We start from the raw sequence: 6,000 nt of genomic DNA, 5'->3' as shown, positions 1-6,000 counted from the left end.
GCAGTCCTCGGGATGTCCCTGCTCTGCAGGGGCTCTCCCCAAGCCGCACTCCCAGCACAGAGCAGAGCAAAGCTCCCATTCTGGGCTGCTCTGGGGGGTCTCAAAGCACCAACAACTTAACCAGGAATGGCTGCAGGAGGTGTCACCCAACTTGGAGACACAGCGGTGGACTCGGGGCTGGAGTGGAAGACAGAGGGTGTGTTTTTGGAGGGGATGGTAGCACCATGCCCTGGGAAGGAGCCCTTGTCACTGAGCCAGCCAGGCTCACCTCTCCCCAGCCAGGGGACCAAAACAACCAGCTATGAGAGAAGAGGGCAGAGCTGCCTGGAGGAGGCTGGGCGTGCAGGATCACACCAGGGTCTGCTGTGAGGGCTGTTCTAGACATCTCTATCTCTACCATCTATTAAATACCTTTACTTTCTTTTTAAAGAACAGTTACCTTTCCCACTGTAACTGTTGGCTGCCACACCTTCCCCTGGGGTGGACTCATCACCTTGCATGTTTAGAGGCCTCCAGCAGGGCTGGTGAGCCTGCAAGTGTTGTCTTCCAGCCTAGTCACAGGGGCTTTTTTCCTGGGGTGAGAGCCAAGGATTCCCAGAGGAGGCTGATGAAGGGAGCAGCCAAAACCAGGCACCTCTTTGGGACCACTGTGGGACAGGCACATGCTTGGCACAAGTTGCTCCACAGAGCATAACCTTTGTCTGTGCCACAGTGACAAAGGGGTGGGGTGTCCCCCGGGGACACAGGCACACACACCAACTGTTTTAGTGGTGATTTGCAGCCCTTTGTGCTGCGGGAGCCAAGGAGGGGAGAGATGGTCGGCAGCCAGACACTGGCTCCCTCCCAACCTTCAGTGGGGCTTGTCAACACCACAGGTTGTGCAGAGGGAGATCTGCCAGGAAACAGCGTCCCCAAAGCTCCCAGCCAGGCTGGCAGGTGCCTCCCCAGTTCCACAGCCAGGGATGTGGCTGAGACACTTTGGAAAGCCTCCTGCACGCCGTGACCCTGCCACTCCTCGCCAGCCCCTGGTGAGCTGGGCAAATTGAGGGGTTACCTGGGCTTTTACAGCTTCATTCACATGTTTTTGCTGCCAGACAGCACAGGAGCAGGATCTCCTCTCTCCATCAGACTTGCCTTTGAGTTTGCTCCTCTGGCAGGGATGGGCTCCCAGCACCTCCTGCTCCTGGGCACGGCTGCCCTTCCCCAGGCTGATATGCCAGGGCTGGGGGCATCTCCCTCCACAGCCAGCTGAGACTTGACACAGCTGCTTCCATGGGAATCCTGCCAGGACAGAGATGCCAGGCATGTGCTTTGGTGCCTCCAGACAATGGGTAAATGCCACACCTGCCTGTGCAAAGCTCATTCAAAGAGCACTCCTGGTGCTGCCACAGCCTCTCACAGCACTCACAGGTGTGAGTCAGTGGCCACGAGCCCACATTTTCCACTGCACAGCCCTTTGTGCAGCTCCTGCTGCTTCCCTGGCTCTGCTCTGGCTCGAAGCACAGAAATCTTCCCATAGAAGAGAAAGGTAAAGTCTTTCCAGCACAGAGTCAGAACAGTCCTGTGGCTCACATGAGCCCTTCTGTGTCAGCTGAGATCTCCAGTGGCACAAAGTGAAGTGAATCAGAGAATCACAGAATACCCTGAGCTGGAAGGGACCCACAGGGATCATCCAGTCCCACTCCTGGCCCTGCCCAGGACACCCCAACAATCCCACCCTGTCCCTCAGAGCGTTGTCCAAACTCCTTGAGCTCTGGCAGCCTTGGGGCTGTGCCCACTGCCCTGGAGCATGGGACTGGTGGGTTGTTCTGTCCCCTAAAGTTAACAGAGCCCTAAAGCAGAGTCAGCAGCACCCATGACCTCTGCCTTTACCTCCCTCTACTGCTCCAGCACCAGAAAAGACAGAAGCAGCCAGATCCCACGGATGCCCCATCTCTGGAAGTGTTCAAGGGCAGATTGCACAGGGCTTGGAGCAGCCTGCTCTAGTGGAAGGTGTCCCTGCCCGTGGAATGGGGTTGGAACGAAACATCCCTTCCAACCCAAACCATTCCATGTCTCTGTGATGCCTCTGTGATGACCTTCACCCCACCAACCCTACTTCACAGCAGTGCCTGACCCACAGGGACCCTGTGGGGCTCAGTGCCCTGAGTAACAGGCAGGGGACAGGGCTACCTGAGCACTGACTCACCTCGTCACTGATCCCTGTGTATCAAATGTTCTGCCTGAACGTCTGTACCTTGAGGGGAAGTGGCCACACGTGCAGTACCCCAGCACCAGCCCTCCAGAGGCAGGAGGGAGCCTTCCAGGGGCTCTGGATCAGAGCAGTGCTCGTGTTGGGCTGTTGTAATGAAGTGCCTGGGGAGAGGTACATGAAACACGGAGTCTCTGCTCTGAGCAGGAGTGTCTGTGCCAATAATTACTGTGCCGAAAGCAGGGCTTGCAAACGAGGGGTGGAACTCGGCCCTCAGCAGAGGTGCCTGGTGCAATCCAAGAAGCTCTGGGGGGACCTGAGACATCTCCACAGGGCTGGCAGATGTGATACAGGATCCATGGGAAACCTGTGCCCTTCTGGCGTGACAGGTGGCAGCCAGGTGGGCTACCCTGGGCTGCCCCAGGTGGCACTGGGTGTCAGCAGGGACGTGCTGGGGGACACACCTAAGCACAGACACCTGATCTGTGTGTGCAAACCCCCCGCCCTGCCCAGCCCATGGGCTTGGCTTTTAGACATCTGCCCCTCTGTGCCTCAGTTTCCCCATCTGTGATGGGGCCACCCTGCCTTGTCATCACCAGCCAGGCCTCACCCTCAGCCCCCCTGCACCCTCCTGACCTGGGCTCGGCTCAGCTCCTCTGCCAAGAAGGGCCCAGCCTTGGTCTGAGTCATCCCTGGGCACTCCATCCCCTCTCTCCGCCTCCATTAACAACATGCCTCCTTTCTAAATATAACTCCTGTGGATCTGCTTCCAGCTGCTGGTCCTTGGTCTGTCTTTCACAGCCAGATTAAAGGGCCCTCTAGTACCTGGATTTTATCCCCATGAAGGCACTTACACATTGCAATCAAAACACTTCTCGGCCTTCCCTCTGACGAGCTGAGCACACTGGGCACTGTGTGTCCCTGCAAGGCTTTCTCCTGCCCTCCAGCTGCACGGGGGGCTCATCTCAGGGCTCCCTTCACTCCAGGAAGGGTCTGCCCCAGTGGTTTGCCCATGTTTTGGAGGGATGACACCCCTTTGCAGCTGATGCACCTCCCTGTCTCACCTCTGTTTCTTCAGCTTTTGGTTCCTTAGTGACATAAAAATGCATCTTTCAGCTCTGCCTGGTACAAAGACTTTACAGGCAAAGGTCCCACCCTTCCCCATTCCCTCGGGACAGCTCATTGCCCACATCATGCCAGTGGGGAAACGGGGGCACAGGGAGGGCAAAGGGACCCCAGTGAGTTTATGGCTCCAGGAAGGGCCCCTGGTGCCCTGGCCCCTTTGCTGGGTCAAGGCAAGCTGCTCCCACCACCCTTGCAGTCTGCCAAAGTGGAAGGGAGGTCACCCCACTTGAGTCAAGCCCCCAGCAGGTCCTGGCAGGGAGCAGCTCCCCAGCTGGGAGCACAGCAGGGCTGTAGTGCTGCTGGGGCTGGGCTGTGTCCTGGCAGGGACCCAGGACAGGCCAAATGGCACGGCTGGGAAACAAGAATCCCTCAAAGACAGAGAGCGGAGGGGAGAAGGATCCCCCTGAAGTGCAGCATTGGCACACATGCCAGGTTTGTCCCAGCCTCCAGGCCCTGTGGGTACCTGTCTCAGAGGGAAGGACCTCAGAGCAGGCTGAGGATCCCCCACAGGTGGTTCCCAGCTCCCCCTCTTGTGTCCTGGTGATGCAGGACTGCTGGGGAGCTCTGGCCAGGCACAGCCACTCGTGCCCTCCTCCTCCTGCCTCCGCCCATGGGCAGAGGAGCCCAGGGTGCTGAGCCCAGGGTGCTGAGCCCAGGTGGGTCCAGCCTTGCTTCTTCCTCTGCTGAGCCCCCAAACCCAGCCCTCTTTGGGGAGACCTCTCAGCCCTGCAGGCTCTGCTGCCCTGCCCTCCCTGCAGCTCTCCCTGGCCTCTGCTGTTCACCTGCCCTGGCTGAGGGTGGCGAGGGCCATGATCCCACCCTGGCAGCTCATCCTCCACAGTCAGCAGCTGAACCCCATTGCTCCTCTGCCCTCTGCTCTGCACAGGATGTACCATCATTGTTGATAAGACACAGTTTGCTGGTGGACTCTAGACAGTTCCAGCCTTCATCCGTCCTGCCCAGGTGCTGCAGAGGACACCTGCCTTGGCAGAGATGCTCAGTACATTGTGGTTTTAGGGGTACCACACACCTGACCAAGGGCCTTTGTGAGTTTCCAGGGGAGTATGGGGCTTATCATGATGGTAGCACAGCAAAAACCTGCTTTTTCCCTTCCTAGGATGTGCTGAGGTCCCAGAAAATGGGTGAAGGCACAGCAGGACAGGAGCCATTTGTATCCCCACACAAGATGCTGCATCTTTTCTTGGGGTGTCTGAGGGTCCCTCTGTGAGGGGCTGCTGGAGGAGGAGATGTTTCCACCAGGGTGGGTGGCAATGGGGAAAGCTCTCAGGCTTGCACAGGAGAAGCAACCAAGCCAGTGAGGTCAGGGGGACTTAGAGCTGGGTCAGGGTCATCTGGGGCTGCAACAGTCTGTGGTCTGGAATTCTTGGGGTTGGGAAAGTGCAATTTTGAGGAAGGACAGCCAGGACTTCCCTTCCTGTCAGCTTAACTCTGATTCCCTGAACAGCTCTGGAACAATAATCAAACAAGCTATTGCAAGTCTGTAGTAGATAATGAGAAAATGAGTAACATCCAGCCTGGTTTGTCAGAAGCAAAGTGTTTCGCACAACCCAATTCCTCAGTGGCCTGGCAGAGGCGGGGTCACGTTCCCAGATATGCACCAGGCTCTTGACAGGGTTTCTCTGGATATTCTCCCAGGTAAATTCTGGAAACGTGGATGGGAGAGAAGTCAAAGAACTGGCATTAGGAGGTGCTCAGAAGCTCAGCAGGATGTCTCCTGACTCTTTACCCGGCAGCAGGGCTGGGCTGCCCAGGGGGCTGAGGGCTCCTCCTGGCTCTGTTTTCTTCATTAGCAGTCTGGGAATGGCACAGGGAAGGGACCATGTGAAGGCAAACCCAGCAGTGAGCTGAAGCAATCCTACAGGACAGCATGGCCAAGCATTTCCTGGGCTCTGCACCCGGGAGCACCCTGGGAGAGGCACCAGCCCAGCCCAGGCTCTGCTCGGGAGCCACCAGCTTTAGGTACCACGTGTCAACAAAACAGAGTCTGAAACGGGCTGAGCCCAAAGAAGGGGCAGGTGATGATGTTGTGGGTGACAGATGGACCAGGGGAGCTCAGCCCAGCCTTAAGGACCCTCCTGAGACACTCAAGCAGCCACTCTAGGGACCATCTCTGGTCGCTCTGCACCCAGGATCAGCCCCCAGCCCTGCTGGACACCTGAGCCTGGATGCTGGCAGCTCTTCCTTCTCCAGCCAAGGAGAGACCACGTCCACTCCTGCACAACATGAGGAGAGCAGGTATTGGCACGGGCTGCTGGGCTACAGCAAAGCTCCCATGGACCTGCAGACACTCCTAAAATAGCATTTTTCTCCACCTGAACACCTTCGTTTTTGGGCTGTGGGTGCATGATGTGGAAGGGAGCCTGTCCCTACCCCACCAAAGTGTTGAGAACATTTGGCTTCCAACACAAGCCATCCAAATGAAATGTTTTCAGAGACACAGATGCATGTTCTTATTTTGTCATTGCACGCATAAGCAAAATGTTTGAATATGGGGTTTTTTGGAGGAGGGAGAGACTCCCCAGCCAGGAAGCAGCTGTGTGTGCCAGCTGCAAGCCCAGGAGAGGGGACAGGCAGTGACAGAGTTGGCTCTGGCTGAAGGAGGGGATACTGGGCAGGGCTGAGAGGTGGCAGCCTCACCTCAGCCCTTCCCATCCCAGCAAGGC

At 57.4% G+C, this 6,000-nt stretch overlaps 1 long non-coding RNA gene across 1 annotated transcript; it reads right to left on the bottom strand.

Annotated features, from left to right (window-relative positions):
* Positions 1 to 448: 448 nt before the first annotated feature.
* Positions 449 to 1,920, bottom strand: LOC113958338. Its single transcript, XR_003531488.1, has 3 exons — positions 1,873 to 1,920; positions 1,055 to 1,281; positions 449 to 647 (listed from the first exon to the last, which is right to left on the bottom strand). It is a non-coding gene; the product is annotated as an uncharacterized LOC113958338 (long non-coding RNA).
* Between the last annotated feature and the right edge of the window lie 4,080 nt (positions 1,921 to 6,000).

Source organism: Corapipo altera, unplaced genomic scaffold (genome assembly GCF_003945725.1).
Source record: "Corapipo altera isolate COAL_440 unplaced genomic scaffold, ASM394572v1 92, whole genome shotgun sequence".
NCBI lineage: Eukaryota > Metazoa > Chordata > Aves > Passeriformes > Pipridae > Corapipo > Corapipo altera.
The sequence above is the reverse complement of the archived record's forward strand: the minus strand, read 5'-3'. Positions and strand labels throughout refer to the sequence as shown.